This window comes from Coturnix japonica, chromosome 1 (genome assembly GCF_054131305.1).
Source record: "Coturnix japonica strain WE chromosome 1, WE-NBRP24, whole genome shotgun sequence".
Taxonomy (NCBI): domain Eukaryota; kingdom Metazoa; phylum Chordata; class Aves; order Galliformes; family Phasianidae; genus Coturnix; species Coturnix japonica.
The window spans coordinates 102,154,543-102,181,044 of record NC_140663.1 but is presented as its reverse complement, the minus strand read 5'-3'; the positions used below and the strand labels follow the sequence as shown (position 1 = coordinate 102,181,044).

At 39.7% G+C, this 26,502-nt stretch overlaps 1 long non-coding RNA gene across 4 annotated transcripts in view; it reads right to left on the bottom strand.

Moving 5' to 3' along the window:
- Positions 1-5,398: 5,398 nt before the first annotated feature.
- The window catches only part of LOC146762617 (uncharacterized), a 66,443-nt gene continuing 45,339 nt past the window's right edge, over positions 5,399-26,502 (bottom strand). For 2 of the 4 annotated variants that reach the window (XR_014946638.1, XR_014946634.1), the window contains 2 exons: positions 18,135-18,211; positions 5,402-7,034 (listed from right to left, as the gene is read on the bottom strand). This is a non-coding gene — a long non-coding RNA (uncharacterized LOC146762617). Of the gene's footprint in view, positions 7,035-16,611; positions 16,650-18,134; positions 18,212-21,515; positions 21,710-26,502 lie in introns of all 4 variants that reach the window. The other 2 variants (XR_014946637.1, XR_014946636.1) reach the window with 2 other exon arrangements.

Sequence of the window (26,502 nt, the reverse complement as noted above, 5' to 3'; positions counted from 1 at the left end):
ACAGCCTTGTAAACAAAATCTCATAGACCCATGCTCTTGCTGGAGCTCTGCTTCCCAGTATCTCTGTCATAGTCAGACATGGAACTAAGTACATCAGTTCAGCACTGTAACAAATGATACAATTATTCTTGCATAAGGCACTGTTTCAAATGCACTTATTTTATCAGCCAGTGCATTTCAATGGGATTTATTTCCTCTCTCCTGCTATTCATTTATTTCTCTTCTTTTCATTGCAATAAAACTCTCAACAGAGGGAAAAAAATCTGGATGTCAGTTCAAAATGTTGTAGTAAATAATTCACAGTAATATAAGAAGAAATTGCTTGTTGTTGACTGGAGCTCATGCAGAGCATTGCATGTAGCTCAGCCCTGGTAAACATGGTAGGTTTTAAATACACAAATCTAAAGTCTGTCTTCTTGTTTTATCCCTGGTCTGGTGTCACATACTGTATGCTTACACCAATGCCAGTAACAACGCAGAGGGAGATAATGTATGGTACAGCTGGATGATGAATGCTGTGGACGGTTTTTTCTTCTGCCCTATTCCTCCTTCTCTGCTTTTGCCACTGAGAAAAAGAAAGCAGAGGTGAAACATGAAGCCTTCCAGTTGCCTACATCTGTTAACCAATTTATTTCTTTTAAGGTGGAGGAAATGGGAGGGTAAAGAAGGTGAAGGAAGGAGTATGTCTTAATCTACGAAAGATCTAGGTCAGCAAATAAATGTAATGATTCTTCGTGTTAGTGAGATCTATGTCAGTCACGTTAACCTGTTGAACCAATGACCCGTGGCTCCCACCTTGAGTGAAGCTGGAAATATTCGTTTTAACAGAGCCCAGGACTGCAAATTCAGCACAGCCTTCCTGATGCTGCAGTGATTGAAACTTGCCTGGATTACTGAAACCAAACCCATACAAACAAATGGAAAACAGCAACCCCCATCCCTGCAGCTGGTTAACAGAACATTAATTAAGATACCATTCAAAACATTCATCTTTGCTCTGTTTCCAAGTTTGAACTGAGAAGGCAGGATAGAGTTACTGGACTCAGTATCATAACATGTGCTTTTTAGTGGTTTTTTAAATCTTTTTGATCTGTGACAGGGTAAAATATCAGGTGCTGTGGCATCTTTGTAAGAGATAATCTGGCTTGTCAATGTATAGTCTTAGATTTCCAAAGGAGTCAAGGAAAAAAATGGCAAAGAGGGGCTCAGGCTATTAATTACATTTAATATAAGGGTCTGCTGAATGCAGTGGTTGAGCAATAAAAAGAGAAGGAGGAGAAACAGGGAGGAATCCTTCTTCTTCACACTTTTTAAATGATAAGGCACAAATTGTCACGCAGAGCCACACATGCTTTGTTTATTACTATTTTGGTATCTAGCTCTGCAAAGTAGGGCTCGTAAGTGTAGATGATTTGAAAATAATGACTCTGACATTATATGACCTTTAGGTACATTGGCAGCCACTCCAGACTACATGCTATTTGATGAATAGAAGTGTTTTATTTTTTTGGTTGGGGGAATCTGCTGATGGAAGACGCTTAAATATAATATAACCAGAGTTATAGTAAAACAAAGCAACAGTCCATGTTGTGAAACTCACTGTAGGGAACATGAGATGATTTCTGTGCATGATAATGCATTTGCTTTTAAATGTCATCACTAGATTGATAATTATAGAATCCTTCGTATTGTGCCTGGTGGGGAGTCAAAGCTTAATCTTACCCATCTGTAAGAGTGTGAGATGGAAAAGTCTGTAAAACAGACGAGTTCAGTCAGTCTGAACATGCGGTTTCTCAGTGTATTTAAGTTGCTACAGGAGAGCTAGCTTAGTCTCCTCAGAGTCCGCATAAAGCACAATGATGCTATATTGGGTATGTATGCGGTAATAGGTTTAATTACTTGCATCCAGATCTTACTTACGATAAACATAGGAATGTTTGAAAAATGCTTTATTACACTTTCAAAATACACAGAAACACAGTGAGGAGTACAGAGCATCCAAAGCAGTAGGAAGCTATTCAGTACCTGCAGCAGGCAGAGGACAGACTATTCTGTTTGTGTTCTACAACCAGTTTCCTCAACCAACTTATTGCCAACAAAAAACAGCTGGAAATTTTAAGACCACCACAACATAAAGTGAAAACTGAAGCTAAAAGAAGGTGTGAAGTTGTAATTGTGTTGCATACATTGGGTACACTGAAAACAATGGTTGTAGTTGCCCAGATACAATTGCTGCCATCAACACAGCTTCTTTTTCTGATTGCAAATACTCAGTGTTTGCAGTAATGTGCTGTGCAGTGCTGCTGAAGCCTTTTAAACCCTGATGATGAAGAAAAACTATGCCAAGGATCCTGGAAACTCCTGGTTACTATGCTAAGGTACACAGAAATCAGAGAGATCATTGGAGACAGCCAGCATAGCTTCACTAAAGGCAATTCATGCCTGACAGACTTGGTGGCCTTCTACTATGGGGCTACAGAACTGGAAGAGAAACTGACATCATATACCTGGAGTCATGTAAAGCATTTGACACTGTCCTGATCAATATTCCAGTCTCTATATTGGGGTGACATAAAGACTGGATAGGTGGGTAACCTGGTGAATATGGAATTGGGTAGATGTCCATATTTACAGGTTTGCAGTTAACATTTTAGTGTCCAGGTGGAGACCAGTGACAAATTATGTTTCTCAAGAACTGGTATTGTGACTGGCTTTATATAACACCTTTGACAGTGACACGGACAGTGATATTAAGTGCACCCTCAGCACGTTAGCAGATGACACCAAATTGAGTGATACAGTTGATATGTTGGAGGGGATGGATGCCATTCAGAGAGACCTTGAGAGGCCTGAGAGGTGTGATCACATGAACATTGTAACATTCAACAAGACAAGTGAAAGGTCCTGCACATAGGTTGGGGCAATCCCATGTCAAAAATACAGATTGGGCAGAGACTAAATTAAGAGCAGCTGTGAGGGGAAGAATTTGAGAGTGCTGGTTGATGAGAAGCTCAGCATGACTCCACAATGTGTGCTTGCAGTCCAAAAAACCAACTACATCCTGAGATACATCAAGTGCAACCAGCAAGTCAGAGAAGGTAATTGCCTGCCTATAGTCCACCCTCATGAGAACCCACCTGGAGTGTAGTATTCAGTACAGGAGAGGCATGGACCTCTGGAGCAGGTCCAGTGGAGGGCCATTAGGATGATCAGAGGTCTGGAACATCTCCCCTACAAAGACAGGCTGAGATAGTTAGAATTGTTTAGTTTGGAGAAGGCAGGGCTTTGAGAAAACCTTGTAACATCCTAAACTCCCTTCCAGTACCCAAATGGGGCCTACAGGAAAGCTGGAGAAAAACTTTTTATGAGAGGATGCAGCAGTGAGAAAAGGGGTAATGACTTGAAAGAGGGTAGATTTAGATTAGATTAGATACAACGGAGAAATTTATCACTGTGAGAGTGATAAAGCACTGGAACAAATTGCCTCTACAGAAGCTGTGGATGATCCATCCCTAAAGTGCTGAAAGCCAGGTTGGATGTGGCTGTGGACAACATGGTCTAGTGACTGACGTCCCATGGCAGAAGGACTGAAACTAGATGATCTTTAAGATAATTTCCAATCCAAACTATTCTATGATTCTGCAAAAAGTGATTAAAACATGGCAGTATTGACTCCCAGTAGGATATCTGCTTTTAAGCAGATGAAAAGTACATTAATAAAAAAGAAAAAGTAAATTAATAAAAAATGAAAACCATTTCCAAGTGAACAAGCTGACTGTGATCCCTTAGGTAAATATGATGAATGGTTTCAGCAAGAAAAAATAATGAAGGATTCTCTTAAGGGTATAAATATGTTTTATCTGGCCTCTTCAAAAACAGTGTTTTGATAGTCTTTTGTTTCAAGATGGCATTTTTTTTTTGTGTTGTAGTTTAAAAATTGTTCTGATTATTTAACGAGGTTCTAAACTCTGAACACAACACACCATTTCATTTTGTGTCAAATAAACATTTTCATATGCGTACAAAATTTTCTTTCTCGTTCCCCACTCAACTTGTTGTCAACTGCTACCTTGATAAAGGTGCACTCACTATCACTGCTCATGTCTCTGTCAAAGATGTTAAACAGAGCCAGCCTTGAGACCAACCCTTTAATCTGGGAACTAAACAAAAAATGCTCCATCCATCCAGTCTTTAAAAATCCCATCTGTGATCACTGAAAGATCCTTAAAAGGGCAGAATACACTGAGTAGCAGCCTTCCTAGTTTGGTGAGGAGTTTGCCCTTATGTGAAAGTCTAGGTGCCTGTGTCTAAGTCATTGGTTGCAGGAGAGGGGGCAACAAGTAGTGGATGGAGAAGATGTCACCTTCCCTGTGCTTTCTTAAGAGTTGTTGAGGACCAGGAATGATGAAAAAATCTGCATTGATCATTTCTCAGTAGCAAAAGCAACAGCTCTGGAGAAACCAAAGCAGAAGATCCAAAAGCTCAGCAGAAAAACAATGAGAAGGATGAGAAAAAGACAGAGGAAAAAAGGCTGTGATCACACAGCAAGCAGAAGAGGCATACTAAAATTAAGAGAGAAAACAAGATGCTGTGGCTGTGTGCTGGTGCAGAAAATGTAAAATGTGCATGGCAGGTAGCTCAGCAGTTATATGTACAAAGAAGCTCACTTACGGGCAAAGCTAGTCAGCTGTGATGGACAACCTGTCTGAAATAAGATCAGTTCCTTAAAAGAATACTAATTATGTGGGGTAAGAGATCTTTTCTGGTGCCCATGACAGGGTTGCAGACTTACTCAGAGACTGCAGAAAATGTTTGACAATATTTTAAAGACAGAATGCAATACTCATACAAGAATACTGTAGTTGCATCTGTGTGCTGAGAAGCACATTCATTTCTTTACACCACGGGCTGTTTGTTGAGTAAGAAAGTGTGTTTACTGTGCACTCCAACCAATTCTAGTTACAAGCTGAAAATCCCTTCTTAGAAAAATCTGTGTTGTGTGGGCATCTGGGAAATTCTGAGCATGTTAATGACTCTGCATCTTCTTATTTTGCTTAGAGATGTCTGAAGCAAAATTTCTAAATTCAGATGAGAACTTCAAAACTGGCATGATTTTCAAGAGCTCTGAATTCTAAAATGTGCAAGTAAGTTTTTTCCCCCATTTCCCTGGCAAATGTAAAACATATCATCTTCAGCTGGTGATATTTTTAGTAAATATGTGTATATATACATATTGCCAGGTTGAAAATGAAGCCACCAATTTTGATGTTAAAATCTGTTAAAAAAGTGTAAATTAAAAATGAATTGTTCTTTCTAAAGGAGAAGCTGCTTATGTGAAAACTGATACTTTCTGTTTTGTTCTAATGTATTAGAAAATTTTGACCTTGCTATAGAGGGAGATGTTTTACAGATATCGGGAAGAATGATTAAACATTTCATTGTTACAGAATTAGCATTTTTTTTTCACCAAAATAAAATTTCATTAAGAAATATCAGTTTGCCAAATTCCTTCCAGCTTTCAACGGATGTTATTGATAGAGATTTATTGAAGTGAGATAAATATTTGTGTATATAGATCTGGATTTTGAAATACAACATCAGGCTAAGGTTTTGACATGGTTATTTAAAATGAAAGATGAAAGGCAAGTGGTGTACTTAGTTTCTTACATGAGAAAATAGAATGAAGTGAATAGATACACTTGATAAAGGACTAGAGCAGAGTGAAAAGGTTTTAGTTACTGTAAGTTTACTTACAGTCATCATCACAATTATACAAGTAATTTTGTTGACTAGATCAGCCTACATGGCTCAGCTTTTCTCAAATAAAACAGCTGTTGATCTGACCAGGCAGTGAACTGATTTGTTTCTCATGATTCACTTGTTCTTGTCATCCAAATTCTTACAATAGTGATTTGGCTTTGCAGACAGCTTTATTTTCATATATAAGTTTCTTTCACAAAGCAAAGCTAGAAGCAACAAAGACTAAAATCTCCTTGGCATTTCTCATTTTCTTTCCCTTTTCCTTCCCCTTTTTCCTTTCCCTTTCCATTTCCCTTTCTCTTACCCTTCCCCCTCCTCTTACCCTTCCCTTTCCATTTTGTCACTTCAGGAGTACAGATTGCCAGCTGCATGTGCTGCTATTGGATATGTAGAACTGATCTGTTTACACTTGAGGCTTTTGAACAATTATCACCACAAGACAAGATGGCCCAGAAGTGACTAAAGCCTTGTTTTAGAAGTCTTTTGTGACTGATACTTGGATTCTCTAGTGTCTAATTTATCATAAGATCTGACTGAAGGTTTTCCCTACAGCTGAAGCTTTCATACCATCTGTTCCTCCTATCCTTCTTCCTCTGTTTCACTCAGTCTCTGATGTCTGCCAAGGTTCTCCAGCATGTGCTCATTTTAAACTCGCTCTCTAGTGGCAGCACTATGAGATCTCAACCCTTTACCAGCCCTCCTTTGTTCTTGTGTCCTTCCCTGTTAGTTTTGATTTCTTTTTCTAAGCCTTTCTTCTTTCACCAAATTTGTTCGAAATAAGCCAAGAATTTCAAGAACTATTTGTTATCAGAACCATTTTGAGATCCAGGCACATATTACTACTGACACATACATCCAAGCATATGTAGAATGAAACAAGGCTAACGCATCTTAAAAGCACTGCATTCCATATAAATCAACACTTCTGGAGCTAATGAACGTCAGTATGAAGACCAAAAAATGTTAGATTTCTTGTGTGTTAGGAATTTCCTTATTATATCCCCACTGTGGTGCTAGTAAGCATTAAAATCAATAAGAATCAATGTCTCCATGATGAGCTCATTTACAAAACACAATTGAAAATTTACCTCCCCAAAAATACATGAAGAAAGACGGTGGAAGGGTCAAGTTCTTCTCATGGGTTGATAGGCGACTAAAAGACAGGAGATGAATCAGAGTAAAATGCTCAGTCCTCACAGTGCAAAAAATGCTGCAAGGGGCTACCACTGAGATCCGTGCTGGAACTTGAGCTCTTCAATGTATTTACAAATGATCTAGAGAGAAGAACAAGGAAGAAAAGTCAAACCTTTGCTGAGGGGTAATGAAAACTGAAATTGATTATTTGAAGGAGAAGGGCGTGATGCTGAGTGATGGGCAATAAAACAGAAGGTGAAATTATCCTTTGATTAGATGAAAATCTGATGCACATGTAAAACAAGTAATCCTGCCTATATACAAAGTGATGAACTCTGCTTTGGATGTTGTCATTCACGGAACAAAATCCTCAGGTCAGCTTGCACTGCTCCGTGAAGACAGTTCAGGGGTAGCCATACAGAGTGCTGGAAGTGATGAGCAAAAGAACTGAAAAGAAGGAAAGAAAAGTGAACAGAAAGAAGAAGTTAAATGGAAAACAAAATGGGGTTTAGGTCAGTAAATAAAGTAGTGATGCACCTCAACTTTGTTGTTTTGGTCTTGTCTTCTCTGGAAGCAGAAAAGAGTATGCAAAAGTGGCAGAGAGGCCTGCTGTTGTGCAATACCAGTACAGTGAGAAGCCACATAACTAATTCCCATCCATGAAGAAAATGATGGAGTATGACTGATTTCTATTCCTGAATGTACTGGAAGGAAGAATAAGGAAAGGTTCTTTGTTATTTCTCATACCGCAAAAGGAGCGGCTTTTAAATGAAATTGTCAAGTGAAGGTTTTAAAAGAAACTACAGGCAGAGTTTTCCATAATTAAACAGCAGAGCTTATTGCCACAGGGTGTTGCAGAAGCCAAGAGTTTAAATTAGTTGAGAAAGCAATTAGACAAGCTCACAGATGAAAACTCCAACTACAGTTACTAAACATAAGATGACAATCCACCTCAGGTCTTGAAAGTCCTCATTTTACATTTACATTCTTCTGGTATTTTGTCCTCCCATTACTATTACTGTTCAACACTGGTCACAGGATACAGACACTGATGGACAGACTCCTGGTTTGGCCTAATATAACATCTTTTTATGGTCTTACTGTATTTACAGTGAAACAGGGATCTGAGGTCTGGGCTTGTTCATTCTGGAGAAATGAAAACTGAAAGGAGATCACATCACTATTTATAAATATCTAAAGGGCAGGAGTCATGTGGATGGGGTCAGGTTCTTTTCAGTGGTGTGCAGTGACAGGACAAGGGGCAGTGGGCATGAACTACAGCACAGGAAGTTCCATACAGACAAAAGTAAAAACTTCTTAACTCTCATACTGTGAGAGTGATGAAGGCTGCCCAGAGAGGTGGTTGAGCTTCCTTCTCTAGAGGTATTCAGAACCTGTCTGGATACTTTCCTGTACCATAGGGAACCTACTTTAGGGGGGGCTGTACTCCATGATCTCCCGAGCTTCTTTCCAACCCCCACAATTCTACAAATCTATGATCAAGTTTACAAATGAAATTGCCATTATAAATAGAATGTGACTTCAGAATCTTTTTTTTTATCCACTCACTAATTCCTCCTTCTGTATTTTACCATTCTGTAAGATCTGTTTTTATTCTTCATAGATTGCAGATTGCATTTAAGTAATTCCAGGAGTGTCTGTGAGTATTTGGAAAGGAGCCTTTGGGAAATACATCTGAATATAAACAGATCGAACAGAATTTACCACAAACTTGTGAATCACTTCTGAATCTGGGTAAATCTTGGGAGGAGGTGATCTGATACAACATTGAAGGGACTGCCAGTAGTACTTGCAGGGAACTGGAATAGTCAAAGTCCTCCTAATAGTCTATGGAATTTATTGGGAAATACGTAGTTATGAGAAAATTATTGGAACTCTGGAAACAATTTTCTCTGTGCCAACTTGACTAAGAACTACAATGAACGTTTCAAAGGTTTTAAAGAGATAACAACTGATGGTTTTCCAGGAAATGATCAGATCATGAGTGCTCTTCAGGAAAGGCTTCAAATGAGAAGGTATCTGCAACAGCTCCAGCAAATGAAACTTACTGAAAATAAGCCACTTCCTAATAAAAGGCACTGCAGGCTCAGATCAAAGCTGCAAATCAATGAATCTGTGATCTAAGTGCAGACTTTAGTCAATGAGAGTAGACCTATATTTATGAAGAGTAAGTGTGGCCTCTGGAGTCCTTTGTGGGCTATTTTAAATTTAATTATAGCCTAAATACCTTTCTTCATTGGGAGATGAAAAGGTTTTTAGAATGTCAGACCTCCTTGCAGGTGCTCTCACTGGTACCAGGGGACACTGTGATAGTACGGATGACAGTTAACTGTATGTTACTTATTTTATATTCAGTTACAATCAAATTGGTGCATAGACCTTAAATCAGGAAATAATTTTAAAACATAAAGAAATATACAGTCTAACAAAAGCTGCTTAAGGAGGGGTTTTTCTATTACAAACAACAGTATAATGCAACTCACTACTGAACTTCACCTGCTTTTCATTCTTTAGAGTGCTGTATTTGCCTTCCTCAAATGGGTAAAACACAGAGGAGCCAAGAGGCAGAAGAGAAGGAAGTGGTGGAAAGGCTTTGTGGGAGAGACAATGGAGACTCCGTGGCCACAGATTTCCTCTGTGTCACTTAGACACGATTAGGGATTGATTTTTAAAAGCAGTAGTAAGCACCATAAATGGTACTGAGTAATCTGACACTTCTTAAAGTGCATCATTTAGGCTTTTTGCTGCCAGAAATGTTGATGTGATGTATTCAAGATACAGTTCGTGGGTGACTTTTGTGATGTACCAGTGTTCTTGAGAATATGTTTATATGTAGGTTAGATATACAGAGCTAGGTGCAGAGGGGTAGGGATGAATCCTGCAAACCTAGTGTCTTAGTTTCAACAGGGATAGAATTGTTTCCTTCAGAGTGCCTGGTATGATGCTACGTTTTGGTTCTAGGAGAAAAACACTGTTAATAACACACTGATGTTTACAGTTGCTGCTAAGCAGTGCTGTACAGAGACAGTGGTTTTGTTTGCAGCAAAGGGCCCAAAGAGAAGGGAGGGAACAGAATCAGGACAGATGACTTAAACTGACCTAAAGGATATTCCACACCATAGTACATTGTGCATAAGGAATTCTGAAGGGGGTGGGAGTTCATCTTGCTCTCTTGTGCTGATCAGGTGCTATCTGGGCATTGGTCAGGGGGTGGTGATCAATTGCTTTTGTACCACTCGTTATATACATTCATACATACCTATAACTATCATCCTTTTCCTTTTCCCTACCTTAGTAAATAATTTTATCTCAACACATGAGTTCTACTTTGTTTTTTTCCATTATCTTCCCCACCCCACTGGGAATATGGGGAGGGAGTGAATAACCATTTGGTACTTAGCCACCTGCCAAGTTAAACCACATCACCCAGTTTTACATGCACACAATCACACGAAATAGCTAGGGTTGGAAGGGACAACAAGGATCATGAATCTCCAGTATCCCTTGCCGCAGGCAGGGCCACCAACCTCCACATTTAATACTAGACCAGGCTGCCCAGGACCCCATCCAACCCAGCCTTCTAGGATTAAACTATTGTCTTCTATATATTTGCTTTAGTGACACAACAAACATCAGGAAAAAAACAGCACAGACAGAATAACAGGCATACCTCATGTGCAGATGCAAGAATGCTCTGACAATGCATTTTGCAAGGGCCCTGTCTACACAAGACCTTATCTTGCATCTATCTGCATTGTTATAAACCAGACAGACCTACAGCTTCAGCTCTGTAATGCAAACATGGTGAGACTGCAGTGTCATGCAGACAGCAGAGAGGACATAACCCAGGAGCTCAAACCTGATTTTGCACCTTCTCCTACTCCTCTTTCCTGCTGACAACTTCCAAAACACAACTGAATGGAGGGATCTTGGCTGGGAACTCACTCTGTTGGCAGATGGCATGATTTGTTCTAACTTCCGCTTCAGGACTGGACTGGCACACAGGGAGCTGAGCCAGTTTGGGCTTGTATTGTATGCCGCTGCTCAGTCGCAGCTGGGCATCTGGGTCATGCTATCTTGCTCAGGATGCAAACCAGGACTGTGCTTATTGAAGAGAGGTTAATCTCTGTGTACAGCTGTGTCTGCAAATCATGTCAGAAGTTCATGTCTAATAATAGACTGATTCTAACAGATGTTTTCAGGAATTAATCAGCCAAAGAAGTGTCTGGTTGTGGCTTCATTTCTTTAAGTACAAATGAAATGACATGCCAGGATTTCTGATTTAGACAGGAGAGTGAGGAACCCTGGAGCAGAGGACACAGAAATTCACACCAGTAGTACAAAATATCAGTCTCAGTATTTCCTATGTGCAACTATGTCTGTGTGAAATTTCTTCATTCTAGAATTCTATTCTAGTTTCCATTGAACTTGGCTTTGGTAATGTATCCTTGAAGAGCTCTTCTCATTCCCACTGGAGAAAACACATAATGATCCAGCAGTCTGCCACTGCCTCACCTCGGAAGACCTTGCTCAGGCTCACACTCCCCTGTTCACTCCTGCAGTCTCTTATAACTGATTCCTAGTGGGACAGTGCTCACCATGGAGCCCTACTTATGCTATTTCCCAGAGGCTGGCTTGCAGCGATGTGATGCCAGATAGACATGGTTCTCCAGCAGGATGGATGGTGGGTCTGCTCCCTTGGAGTCTGACCCTGGAAAAATCTCATTGGGAATGCATGCCCAACCTTCTACTCTGTCAGGGTACAATACATTACATTCTTAAAGAGGAAAAAATGTTAATTACTTTCCAGATGCATTAGAGAAGTAGCAGTGAGTGCTTTCCTGTTCATCTTTTATTTATTATATATTACCTAACTGTTTAAAAATTCATTGTTGTGATGCCTATAATTGTCTGGGTTACAACAGACCATGCTTACTGTATGTTTTATTTTCTAGGCCTTTACCATATAGCTTGCAAGACAGAAAGCTGGGAGACTGAATTTTGTGAGCAAGAAAAATATTTCCCCCACCCAGCACATATTTAGGGCCAGATTTGTTCCTTGAGAACTTCATTTTTGTATTGCCATTATGAGTTTCTTGCCAGAGCACTTAAGGGCACTGATTTGCAAAGCCAGAGGAATCAATATTTTCCTGCTAACAGGCAAACTGTCACACAAACAAATCTACTGAATATCCGCATAGAGTAACCCAGCCAGCTATTCCCTCCATGAGCACATTGGCATTTCTCTCTACTGTATAATGCTGATGAAAAAGTACCTTCCATCCTACTCCAACATTTTAATTATTTCTTATAATTCTCCTAAAATTAAATTGTCTGTAGGGAGGTTCTCTATTTCTTACGTTGTTCAACATCCTCTATTCTGAAAGATAATTTACATCCCAGTGTAAACAAGAGGAGAGTCTTCAATTATAAATTCTCTAAAGATAAAATTAAAAAAAAAAAAAAAAAGGAAAAAAAAAAGGAACCAATAACTCAAATTTCATTTGTACCATTTGTGAATTTTTTTTTCAGATCTCACTTTAAACCCATTTATAATACTGACACACATTTTATTCTACTTTATTAATTGTCCTCCTTCTTTATTTTTGCCTTTTAGAATCACTGTACTTCCCTGAAGCCTCAAATAGCCACAAAGCCCCAAATAGAAAAACTGATTTCTTAAAATAACATCTGCTTCATCACTATTTTGACATCCAGCCTACAAGACAGTGTTTCCACTGACTTCCCTAAGCTGTGGATAAGGCCCCATATGTCTTAATTACAGAGCTTAGCATAAGCTCCTTGAAAGGAGCACAACTTTGTCCAGGCATCGTTCTGTACTGTGTACACTGATTGTAGGATACTTGAAAACAGTTTTTACAAGAGCATCATTGATTGTGTAGGAACAGACAATCCTGGCCCAAGGAGCTTGCAAGCTGTGCAGGAAAGATGGACAAAATGCAGTGAGGGGAGGAGACCCCTGAAGAAGGAAAAGGTCTTGCTCAGAGATGCATCAGAGCTCAGAAACAGATCTATTGCACTGCATAAAACTGTCTTATGAGATGACTTTGTGAGAACACTCAGGTCTGAAAGCAAAGGGAATCTTTATTGAAATGCTGGGACTGTGCAGACTCCATTGTCAGTACCTTCTCAACACTATTTTTTGCAAACCATCTCCTGCTCTGTTCAGTGGAGGTTGCTGAATCTTGTCTTTAACTATTTCTGTTGGTGTTGCATTTTTTTTTGCGATCAGTTCCTGGATGATCAGGACAAAAGACTGCTATTGCATCATCTTTTGCCTTTGGGATGATGTCCTGCTGTCCCTCTATAAAGGCTATGCACCTATCCTCTTTCAACTGCTGATGACAGCTGAGATTCTTTTTTAATTTAGAGGTCCCAGCTTGCTTCAGTTCAGCCTGTCCACATTCCCTGAATATCTTCAATTATTTCAATGTCAGCATGCACTTGCTGGGAATTTGAATTCTTCCTGCCATTCCAGATAAGACTTTATCATCCTCAAGTGTCACAGTGGCTGTGTAACAACTATCCTTTTTTAAAACACCTCCCATTTTATGAGTGCAGGTTGTAGTCTTGGCATCAAACTCATAACCTTGTTATCTACTTTCTGCCTTATTCACACTTTCTGACCAGCGTTCATTATTCTGCTAGGATTTAAGGTCCTCAGAATTTTTAGACATATTTGCTCACCACAGTTTCAAGCAGCAATAAGGAGGCAGGAGAATTAACCACTGCTGGCTTCCCAGGAGTCTTTGATATTCAGAAGCATTTCTCAGGGCCAAGTCTCCTTTTTGTAGCAATCTATCTAGAAAGCTTGAGTCATATGCTACAGAGTAATAATGATGATGCTTTCAGTAAGCAAGGCTTTAATATCTCATGTAACTGGAGGCTGCCCTAGGTATTAGCCTATACTGCAGTCTGTGGGGCAGTTACAAAATCTAAACAGACTGGATATGGACTGACAAAATCTCCTATCCTGACTTTACTTTCATGACAAATAAAAGAATTAGGGCTAATCAACTGAAATAGGACAAACATCCATCCATCCATCCATCCATCCATCCATCCATCCATCCATCCATCCATCCATCCATCCATCCATCTAATCATCCATCCATCCAGCTGTCCAGCTGTCAATCCAACTATTCATCTACCCATTCCTCTGCAAATTTTTCCGTTCCAGACCACACCAGACTAGGACTCTAAGCAGATCTTCCTAAATACCCTCCAAAGCATTCTACTTTTAAGAGAGAGAGGGAGGGGAAATCTATCACCTGACTCCTTTGCTGGGATGTCTTTGTCTTAGGAGGGTTCATAGCATTCATATAAAATTTATTTCAAGGGAGAAGCCAGGTGACCTACTTAGATCCTTAATCATTACATAAATGTGTCGAGGTGACCAACTATATTTAGAAACTCAAAAGATACACCAGTTATTCCTGATACCTGTATCTCAGACATTTCCAGTCCTTCATCCCTGTGTGTCCATCTCCCATGAGACATTAGGGACTTAAGGACTCTCTACTCTTAGCGTAATATCTCTAATCTTCCTCTGCATGCAGATTCCATTCTCCTTTCTCATGCTTCTGTTTGTGAGAATGTTTTCATTTGTCAGGAAACCCAATATCTGTGGCAGTCCAAGACCCACCATCTCACCTATTCACTTTGTTCCTAGTAGCAGCATATTCACCTATTACTCTCCTGTGGGTCTTAAGACAGCATCTTTCAACACCAGGTGCTGGGTAACAATTAGAAACTGTTCTGTTTATAAAACTAAAAGTGTTTATAAAACTAAAAGGTCCCTCTGTCTTAAGTGAGTAACTGAAAGAGATGCTGCAATTCTGGACTACCTAGTAAGAGTCTCTTCTGTACCTCTCCAATGTTCCACCTTTCATCTCCATGGTTCACAATGACAGAAGTCCTCTGGAGCTCTAAGGGACCTTGTACTCCCCAGCTGAACTCAGCTTAAGAGCAAAGCTCATCTACTGAGGCTGTTTTCTTTATTATACATTTTTCTTCTCAGAATTCTGAAATGATAGCTATTAAAGAACATTTACGAGGGTTTATTGTTTGTCGTGTTACTTTCCTGGAATGCAAAGCAGTTAAACGAGTAGTTTAGAATGCCTTCTGGAAATATTGAATATGTTTTCCAGGAAATGTTACCATAGCTTGTGTTGCTGCTTGGTTTCCATTAACTAATACTAATGGCTTGATGATGTGATAATTCATGGTAAAAGAAACTTCGGTATTTAACTAATGCTACAGTAACATCATGCTGTAGAATTATAATGGACTCCTTACTGAACTAGATGCCAGCACAGTTTCTGCAAATGTAGACTGTTCTGAATGTTTATGCGCCATGTCCCTATCACCACTGCCCTCAGAAAACCTGGTTCATCTCCCAGGTACTATAACTTCTTAGTCTTCTTTCATATTAAGGTCAGCAATGACAGCACCACATCATTCTCTAGCAAAATAGCAACTTTGGGAATCATGAGCAGATATATTTTCCTGGAAAGCAGCAGGATCTGTAAAAGATATTTTATTAGCTTGAACCAATGTTATGAATGTAGTATAAATTTTTCCTCCATCTTCCACAAATCCAGGGCATCCAAAGCTCCACAAACTCAGTCTAAGTCACAGCACTGAAAACTGTGCTCAGCCTTATCATTACCAGAGTGTTTTGCTGGCTATGTAACACTATTACCATGGTTTCGTCAGTGCAAACATTTATAGCTCTGACAAACTCACTTTTGCTGAAGAAAGCAGAAGAAGTTCTCTTCAGCAGCTGCCAATTCTTTTCCTAAGTGTGATAACATTTTCTGACTTTATGGATCATGCTACTAATTTTCACAATTCACTCTTTTCAAGACGCTAACAAGTAACACTGAGGGTCAACATACATTCCCCCTCCACTTGGAACGGAAAATGGCTGCATCAACTACTGGCCACTGCAGAGTACAAAATTCAGTTACTTGCTGCTTTTACATATACAAAAAGTCTGGAAGATTGACAGAAATTCTTGGAGTATGAGAAATACTTATAAAAGTAAATGTTTTATTTACATGCCATTAGGCTTGGGTAAAATAATTCTAAGCATTTGAAACAAAATAATAAATTATTGCCGTCGTTTCTATCTCTAAAGAGTACTCCTCTCCCTTCCTACACATATACTATTCAGTAAACTTCTATCTCCAGCACTGAGCTATGCGTTATCAACATTCCATTGATTATGTTTGCTGCTCTTTCAAGCTTTGTCCTCTAGCCTTGAGGCGCAGGTTTACCATGGAAGGTGGTGCACCCATTTGTAAAGACATTGGTTGAAACAAGTTGTAATGAGTGTCTTGAAATGCCCTGGATTAGTTATGGTGGTGGGAATTTTGGTTTCTTTTTTTTTTTTTTCTCTCTTTCTTTTTCTTTTCATTTTTTTTCCTTTCCCCCCCAATCTTCAGCACTATTCAAAAGATACCTTAAAATGTGTGAGTACTGATAGAGTAGCAGCTGCCAGCTTTGTAATAAAGGGGATGCTGAGGGGATTTTAAGAAAGCTCATGTCTTCCTGTCTCCAGCTGAGATTCCAATCTGGAGGAGGAGGAAATGGAGCCAGCTCTGTATATCACTCCATGCAGAGACATGGCAATGCTGGCTGATAGATTTACTTCAGTGTGAAGATACTTACTCTTGAGGGTTTTGTTGTTGTTGTTGCTGCTGCTGCTTCTAAAAAATGATGGAAAGAGAGATTAGGTAAGAATTCAACTGAAATTCCATGCCAGCTTCAGAATCAGGAAGGGCTTTCTGGGTGGTGATAAAGCAAAGTGAGGAACAGTTTTTCTAAACAGTTACTCTAGAGGACAGAGCTGCAGACTCTCGCTGCATTTAGAAGGCTTGGGGCAGTGGAAGGGTAAGGCCAAGATGTGCTGGCAGGCTGCTGCTGGGCCTTATGATGAATGTAATGGACCAGCCCAGTCCTGAGTGCCTGGGAGCAAGGAAAAGAATGATACCAGGCTGAAAGGAAGGAATAAGGGGATTAAATAAATAGCTGCAATTCATAAATTAATACAGTGTACGCTGCCTGCCCTGAGATGTGAATACAATGGCTTTCATTTAAATACATTTTTTCTGCTGAGCTGTTTTTCAGGATAGCTCACTCTAATGACTTCCTAAGACACTGAACTTGAGTAAATAGAAAGGCCCTCAGGGACTTGCCCCAGTAGAGCTTTATTTCTTCCTCTCTAACAGTCACCATGGTCTTCTCCTCCAGTAATAATAGCCATTGGAGACAACAGAAAGCAATCTCTCCCGTAAAACAGGGTACATTTGCAACCCTGACAATAGTCACATGGCCACAGCAGGAAACAAAAGCATCTGCTGCAGTAGCATTTAGTTAGCTTATGACTTTCTTATGTGACATCAGAAGTGAAGCAATCTTGCATAAGAATAAAGGAAATGGAGCTACCTGGATAATTCATTCTCAAAAGCATTTGGATTATTTGCAGGGGCAGTATTGGCAAGCAATGAAAGTGTAAGGAAGGAATATGGAAGTAAATAAATGGCCCAACTCAGCTTAAGTTGTGGAAATGTAAACATCGAGACCAGACTTGAGGCAGAATATAATGTTTTAGTAAAAGCAGCCATTCTGTAAAACTGGATTACTCCCAGGCAAGTTTGCAAAGGAATATAAAAGCAAAATATGTCCACAGGCACTGAGGGCAGAGCTCTGAGGTTAATAAAGAAGCAGCATTCTTTTTCGGATCCCTTAATACATTTTCAAGCCTAGGTATTACAGCTGACCAGCTAAGAACATGTAATCCACTTTAATTGAACATTTTACTGCATGTTTCCTGAAGCTATAGAGCAGTAATGTCTTCACAAGAAAGATAATAGCTGTGTCTGTACTCTCAGGGGCAGCCCTGAGGCCTTGCTGAACAACAGGCTCGTCTTCCTTGCATACTGGAAACCTATTATTCTCATTAGATATCAAAGGCAGAACCCGACATAATAGGTTTAAGCTGCTCCAAGAAAATGCAGGTTAAATAATAAAACAAGAGCAGTGAAGGAAAGGAATCACAGCTGAACATGATAAAACAGGGTTTTCATGGGAGGTATTTAAAGTTGAATCCTACTACTATAAGTAATGAGCAGCATTTGGAGAACAGTGTTCAGTGTACTTTTGGGGATGGAATTCAGGTGTGTTTAGTTTACCTGTTCTGAAGAAGGAGCATACAAGTTTTCCACTTTGAAGCTCTAGATTCTGCAGGACCAAGATTTCCAACTTCCATCTGTAGAAGAGAAAGGGCACCTAATGAAAACATGCATAAACTCCTCCAGAAAAATCTATTCAGTCTTCTTGAAAAGAGCATTTAAGGTCTGTTACCTGCATAAAACATACTGCCTGCTATGTTTTGGTCACACCAGCCCCAGGCAATCCTACAGGCTTGGAGAGGAGTGGCTGGAAAGCTACCTGATGGAAAGGGATCTTGGTGTGCTGATGGACAGTCAGCTGAATATGAGCCAACAATGTGCCCAGGTGGCCAAGAGGGCCAATGGCATCCTGGCTTCTATCAATCAGGAATGGTGTTGTGAGCAGGACTAGGGGCTGTGTTCAGTTTTGGGCACAGAAAAGTTTTGGTACAGAAAGGACATGAAAGTGCTGGATGAGGACAGAAGAAGGGCAACAAGGCTTGTGGAGGGCTTGGAGAATATGCCCTGTGAGGTGAGGCTGAGGGAGCTGGGACTGTTTAGTCAGGGGAAAAGGAGACTGAGGGGAGACCTTGTTGCTCTCTTCCAGTATCTGAAAAGTGCTTACAGTGAGAGCGGGGCTGGTCTCTTCTCACTGGTGACAGGTGACAGGATGAGGGGAAATGGCCTCAAGTTATACCAGGTAAGTTTAGGTTGGATATCAGGAAAAACTTCTTTACAGAAAGGATAGTTAAACAATGGAACAGGCTCCCCAGGGAGGTGGCTGAGTCACCTGGATGTGTTTAAAAGCACAGTTAGATTGAGGTTGGACTTGATGATCTTTGAGGTCTTTTCCAACCTGAGCAATTCTATGATTCTGTGATTCTATGATTCTCCATAAAAGCACTGGAGCTCACTGAAATCTCGTGCTCTTCACCTCAGTGAACTCAACACAAATGTAATCATAAGGGAAAAATAAAAGAAGGCCCATTGGGGTATTTATTTTGCCTTGAACCTGTTCCCCTGTTCCAGACACCTTCTTTGCAAAGTTTTAAGTAATTTTTCTTTTTCTTTTCTTTTTCTTCTTCTTTTCTCTCTATCTCTCTCTCTCTTTTTTTTTTTTTTTTTTTTTTTTTTTTTTTTTAAGTTTATTAAAAGGAAAAAGGAACAGGGTGAAGAATAGCAGCAGGAAGGAAGAGCATTAAGGTGAAAGAATTGAAAATGACGAGAAAGCTGAACAATATTCTTCTTTCTGCTCCCTTCTCCTTTACAGGAATCTTCTCTCATGTTGAGAATGATGCAGCTTCAGCAGTTTCAGGCTTGAAATCAACAATATAAAAGCAATTAGAATACTCAGCCCACCAATAATACCTTTCACGATGGGATCTCAGAGTGCTCTATCTTTATCCTGTATAATGTAGCTATTTGTGGAACTGAAATCGTCATTGCCTCCCGTGAGTTTTTGCAATCACACAGTACTTTCCCTCCCCCCCCCCCCCTTAGTTCTGCTTTACGGTAATGCTGAATAACCAAGGTTTATGCCTGTTATCTTAACCAAAATGGAATCTTGGATCCATGATTTGCATTTCTGCATGTATTAAGCATTTTTATCATAGGTTTGTTTCCTATTGGTAAGATCATTGAAAGTAAGATATATGTTATTAAGACTGTGAATGAATTTAAAAGTTTTTGTGCAGAGGTTGGATGATTCAATAACTCCATCTCTAGGGCTTCAAATACAAAATCAAAAATGATGCAATCTTTTAAAGCACTGATCTGAATAAAACTCTCCCTCCTTCAGATTTGCTCCATAGTTGAATTTTACAGGTTAATTTTGTAGTGGAAATCTTATAAGAAACCAGGTATCATCTGTGTGTCACAGCTAGCATAGAAATAGAAGAAATGTATCTGCATATTATGGTTAAGGGGACAGAGACTTAGTTGCATACCCAAGACTGACCTAGATCCAATTTGTAAACCTGGAAAATCCAGAACTACAGTAGTAATGATGGTAGGACTATACCACTGTAGATTAAAAAAAAATAAGAGTGTATTGCTTTATTATCTGTGTAATATGTCAGTAACAGGACATACCAGTAATTAGAGTATTCTGGAATAAAGATGAATAACAATTGCTTAGTCATCAAGAGAGGCTGTGGAAAAGCAAAATTGACTAGTTTAGGTTCAATAAATCAGGAATTAGATTCCATTGCTTGTAATATTAACAGATTTCTCCATCACATTTCAACACGAAGCTCTGAAATAAAAGTGATGGAATAATGCAATCTGTAAAATGAACATTTCTTTCTCCAGTCTAGTTGTTAAGTTGATCAAGTCAATTCGCAGAAATCCGCGCTATGAAGAGGTGAAAACTGTATTCATAGATATTGAAAGTTTCAATGGATTCCAGTGGTATATATTACAAGGTATTTGAGTTTCCTTGGAGTCAAAATTCTTCCTCCCTCAAACACTGTCCCTCAATTTATCTCTAAGTGCTTTAAACAAAAGCAGAGGTAATGTGTTGTGGCATATTAATGCTTTTATTTACTTTAAAGCAGTCTGACAGAAGAATATGTTACTTTCTTGGTCTGAAAATATGTCCAAATGTAATGGACTTGGGGAACAGCCGAAAAACAGTCACCTAGACATAAAGGGAAGCTGCACATATGTATACTAATAACCCTAGTCAGAAAAAATAACTCATTTTCTCTCTGGAAAAAACTTTCTCCTTCAATGAGGTTTGAAAATGGGAAAGGAAGCCTAAATCTCATGGAAGTGGGAGGTACTAGCTTCACGCAATTATTTTAGGGGTTATATCACAGTCACAACTAGGAGGTGCCTCAACTTAAAAATCACCTGATTGTGCTCAGTATCATGAATCACAGAATCATAAAATTACAAGGTAGGAAAGGATGTACAAGATCACCTAATCCAACTGTCCTCCCATTTCATTTGCTACCACAAGCCACTAAACCATCTCTCGTAGCTCCTCATCCAGACGCCTCTTGAACACTGCCAGGGACGGTGACTCCACCACCTCCCTGGGCAGCCATTCCAGTGCCTGACCACTCTATGAGAGAAAAAGGGTTTTTTTTATGTCTAATCTAAACCTCCTCTTGTACAACTTGCAGCCATTTCCTTGGGTCCTGTTTGTTGCCTGGCAGAAGAGGCCAAACCCCTCCTCATCACAGCCTCCCTTCAAGAAGTTGTAGAGTGCAATGAGGTCTCCCCTGAGCCTCCTCTTCTCATACATATGCATCAGTGCAGAGAACTCCTGCTTGAAGGAGATGGCAATCCATGGGCAGGAAACACATTGTAAGGGAAAAAGTGAAGGCATAACCTCTATTTTCAGAACAGGAAGGGGTGACAGAGATACAAGATAACAAGAAATAGGAGTGTTTGGACCTGAAATCTCCTGGGTCAGGATGATAGTCCCTTTTCTTCAGAATCACCATTGTTCCTGGAGATACTACCAGATGATCTGCAGTATTTCAGCAGGAGGTAAGAAGTAGCAAGCAGATAGACACATGTGCCTTTTCCTTCAGCAAAACAGACATCAATGGCCGATACAAAATTCCCTCACAGTGGTGAATCTGAAGCTAAGCAGTAGGAAACAAAATGAAATTTTGCTTTGTCCTTGTCTTGTTTGCTTACAGACAGACCTTAAAAAGGATGGGCATGCCCCAGATTTGAAGTGAAGGGAAATAAGAATTTGTCAGTGATATTTTTTTTAGAAGAGCTGACACTACAGTTAGAAAAACGAAATTTACCCATATAAGGGACAGTAAAAGAGCAGTATTTATTCTTGACTCCTGCCATGCAATCTTAAGTTATCTGTGCCTGACTTTTTGGTTTGCCTGTGCTTAACTTTCCTAACTTGCAAGTATAGCAGCTGAATGCACAGACAGCTTGCAAGCTTTAGGTAATATCTTTATCTTAAAATTGTGATGCATCCTTAAGAGCTGAATATCAATAAGATGTGGGAATATAATGCATCAGAAACAGACCTTGCTTGGATCTCAGTCTTCTGATTGAGCTCCAAGTTTTAGTTTTGGCCACCAGACAACTCATTTATCCCTAACATGGAGCACTTTGCAGGACTTGTTAATAGGGTTGCATCCACACCATAACCCAGGAACTCCAGGTTATCCCTGATGCTTGCAGCTGCCATAGCAACTGAGTAGGTAGGCATCTCTCAAAGGTCCTCCTTTTTGTATTTTTTTTAAGGACTCCTTGAAAGTATGAGGCATTTGTCATGCAGCATACACAAGCAGGTTTAGCTTTGAAAACAGCCTGCCTACAAAATGACATGTACTTTCTCTATTTAATTTCCATGTAGATCATATTATTTAGTTGCATGTCCATGCTACTGCATTTAACAAGGTTTTTCTTTAAGGCTACTATTTTTAATTCATGTGACTAAAATAGGTTTTCAGAACTTTCCAGTTTGGGGGGTTTAGCTCTGCAATTCTCCTTGACATGATTTGGTGTTTCTCAGAACCATTTTCTGTGATGACTTTGGAAAACAGCCCTCATTGCCTTTGTCTAGGATTAAAGGAAAAAAGTAAGCTATATCAGTATAAAAACAAAAGTTTTCTATTTCAAATGATCATGGAAATACTGAGAATTCATCCACAAAAAAAGATTATTTTGATTTTGTATAGTTCAAATATTTTACTTAAGGAATATTTGCTGTATATTCCCTCCATATGTCCCCGGAACGGCCTCTGTTTTTTCTGTATCTCTAAAAAGTGGCACTCTGAAGGCTGTGATCTCCAAAGGGACCATTTAAGCTTCAAGTAAACCACAATAATAAGGGCTGTGCAGACTGTGCTATTAGTGTCTCCATCTAGCAGCCTCAAAGCCCTTCAAAAATGTGAAAGATTTAAGACAGACAGGACCAAAGAGATGTGAATTCTTGTTTGTGCTTCATTGGCAGAGAATGGAGGCACTGACAGGTTAAGCCATATTAACTGACAGTTACTGAGTAAGCCAATCTCCAGCTCTATCACTGGCCTGAGATTCCCCTTGAACCCATTTATTGAGATTAATCACAGGATTATCTTTCTTTCCTTCCTAGCCATGCTTTTAAAGGACTGGGTATAGGCAGATCGATTTGTCCAAGTTGACAATCTGGTCTAAAATTTGAGATGACTAGGCTGTATCTGCATGCTTTAGGACAAGTCAGGAAGACTGTCATTTATTATCCCTTATTTGTGTTGTACTGCATTTTCGGGTCCCATTCTGCCAAGTGATTCCTTGCAAATCGCTTGCAGATGTCTTTGTGGGAAGAAATGACATACATTCTCTAGGAAGGCGTGATTCATGGCACAGCAGAGATGGAAAGCCTTGCTTTCTGCACAGTTCTGAAATTTCCACACTGTTAAATCTTTAAGGGTAAGATATTGCTCCAAGAAGCAAGGGAAGACTGGGGTCAGGTGTGTTGAGAAGTGGTATGGTTTTAGCAGAACTGCAACAGTTTTCTCTGTGGAAGTCAGAATAACTCCATAGGCTGTGTTTGCCCTTCTTATGCTTTTACAGCCACACAGTTAGTGATTCCACAACTAGAGGTGGCATCCAGGGCCACAATCTTGCTATACCAAGGGCTCTGTGTGAATTATATTAGAACACAGTGAGTTCACCTGATGGCAGATGCAACCCACCTCCAACCATTCCAGTGGTATTCTTTGGAGACATCCCAACACAGCCACCACAGAATTTTGGCTTTTCATGTGATATGTTGAAATGATGATATATAAAATGTTTAAACGACAGCCAACATTGTCAATAACGGCTGTCATTCTCTTAAAAGCAGAGTTTGTGCTTCTTCAGGTCCTGAGGACTGTCCTTAAGCTTTTGCATCAAAACAGCCTTTCCTCAAGAGAAGAACTGGATTACTGAGTTCAAAGGAGTCAAGACACATACTAAACTGAAGACAGTATTTCTTCTGTATCTGGGCCTCCTCTCTCCTTGCATCCTTCTTCTCTTGCAACACAGCTCCTTGCTGTCTCAAATCTGGTGGGATCACAATTAAACTGATCTGGCTATAGGCAATCCTTTACAACAAGTTATAAAAGACTGGAGAAGAATTGAGTTATTTAAAGCTTTGTTTATGTGTTAAACAATAAAGTTATGCTCTAGTCTGCTTACATCATATTATCGGTATCACACATGACTGCTTCTCTGCCTAAAGAATGCTGATAAGGTAGGTATCATCTTGTAACTGTGGTGATTTGCATTCAGATTTTTGAGTCAGTCTGATTTTGTGTTGCCTCCTCTTATAGATTACAGTCTACAACAGTTGCAGATTTGTTCTTCTCTTTGCACTTTTCAGAGTTTTTGCAAACCAACATTCTTGCAGTGGAGTACGATACCACTTTCCATGAAGGAGTCTTCTGCTTCTCAGAAAAGGAGGAAAAAAGCAAAACAGAATAATTAAAAGATAAAAAGTTAATCCAAATTCATATTGGAAACATGATGTAGTCTGTTGTGAGAGGACTGTAATAAGAAATAACATAAAAGCTACCAGGGAACTGAGATCTTTGTATTATGATCATGTACCTGTGAGCAGGCTTGATTGTACTTGCTGTTCACGGAATTACTTTCTTGCAAAAGGTGGTGTTGAAGATGTTACCTTTGTTTTACATGTGGATGCCCTTCCTTGTGTTTCCTACATCAAGCTTTGCTTTAACCTTCTTATCATTCAGTTATGCATCTGCAAACTTACAATAGTTTAGAAGCACTGCACCTTCCACATTCATACTCTGAATGTAAAGTTGAAGAACAAAATAATTTTGTGGAGGACAGTTTAGCATCTCTGCTTCACTGAATTGCCAAAGATTCTTCTGTTGTCGTCTTCCCTTCACCATGACTTGCAGTCTGCAGGTGTCTCTGCTCATTGCAGGGGAACTGGACCGGATGATGTTTAAGGGTCCTTTCTAACTCAATTCTACAACTATGTGAGTGGAACCTCCAGTGGTTTTCCTCCTAAAGAAGGCAAATAATTTGGTGGAACATTTTCTAGTGGTGTGCTGTAGCAATTGTGAGAAAGAGAGAGGCAGAACATGAGTTTGTTTTCCTCTTCAGAAGCAGAGTGTGGGAACCATGAGGCCTGTGGATAGTCAGCGTCGCTTCACAGTAAAAATCGACAAGAGTTACACAGCAACAAATATGGGTCTTTCCTCCCACCAGAGGGTTTTCTTATCGTAGGCTTTCATATACCATATGGGCTTCCTTATAAGACAAGTGCTACTTTAAGAATTAAGAGCCAAATATGACTTCTCTGGTGTTGGTGAAGATAGCAGAAGTCTCAGCAGAGTTATTTTAACACTCATTAAATGAAGTCACCTGATTAGTCCCATCTTACCCTTTTACCACATCATGTGATGCCACAGCTGCTGGATCCTACTAAAGCAGGGGAAGAAAATACTAAAATTGGCTCTGCTTCTCACATATTATTCATATTTAATGGGGGAGCTTTCTCCAGTGAGGTTCTGAAACAATAATGAAGAGACCTGTATTTGTGTTGGCATGTTCTGAACTGGTCTGAAAGATTTTATTATACAGAGCTCCTTATTAACCAGAATCCAGAATCTGGATTTACTCTGTCTAACGTTAGGCACATACATAAGCGTTAAAATTTATTTACAGCCAATGGAAATAAAAAATATGCCCCATAAGTCACTCCGGCCAGTGAAGGATTGCTTTCTAGAAATCCACTATCTTCTGACTTTTCATGGCTGCAGATCAAATAAAATGCTGCCCTCACTTACACTGGCAAGAAATTCACCTCCAGGATTCTACAGCAAAAATTCTCTTTTATCTGTGGGTGCAGGTAAGACTGAGATGCTCTGTGCTGCTTATTTCACCACACCCTGTGACAAGGTTTGCCTAAGCAGCAGGGATGACACTTTGTCTTGGGGAAATGTTACATCAGCAGAGGCAAACTGTAGTGAGTACTGCTTGAGGCACAGTTTCTGCTTCTGAGATTTTTCTTATGTGTTGTTATCTTTGTTGTTTCACACAGTTTTCCAGTTGTACTCTTAAGGGGGTAGGTAATATCCTTGGTCGCAGATGGAACAGCACAGGGAGGGTGCCTGCTTTGGCTACCATTACAGAAAGGATCTGTCTTGGAGAAGGGAGGAGGGAGCAGAGGTAAAATTCCCTAATCTTTGTTATTTGTTCAGGCTGGCTGAGTGAAACTGCAGATCTATGTTTCTTCCTTGAGATTTCATTTCTCTTAAAAATGAGTTTAACTACACTGGCATGTAAAAGTCTGCAGTGTTTTAAAATGCTTCATGTGAATGATGTAAATCTTGTGGTATCTACCTGTGTTTATTCCCTTTACAAAGTATAGATACAAAGAAATTGCAGTTTCCCTTCATATATAGCA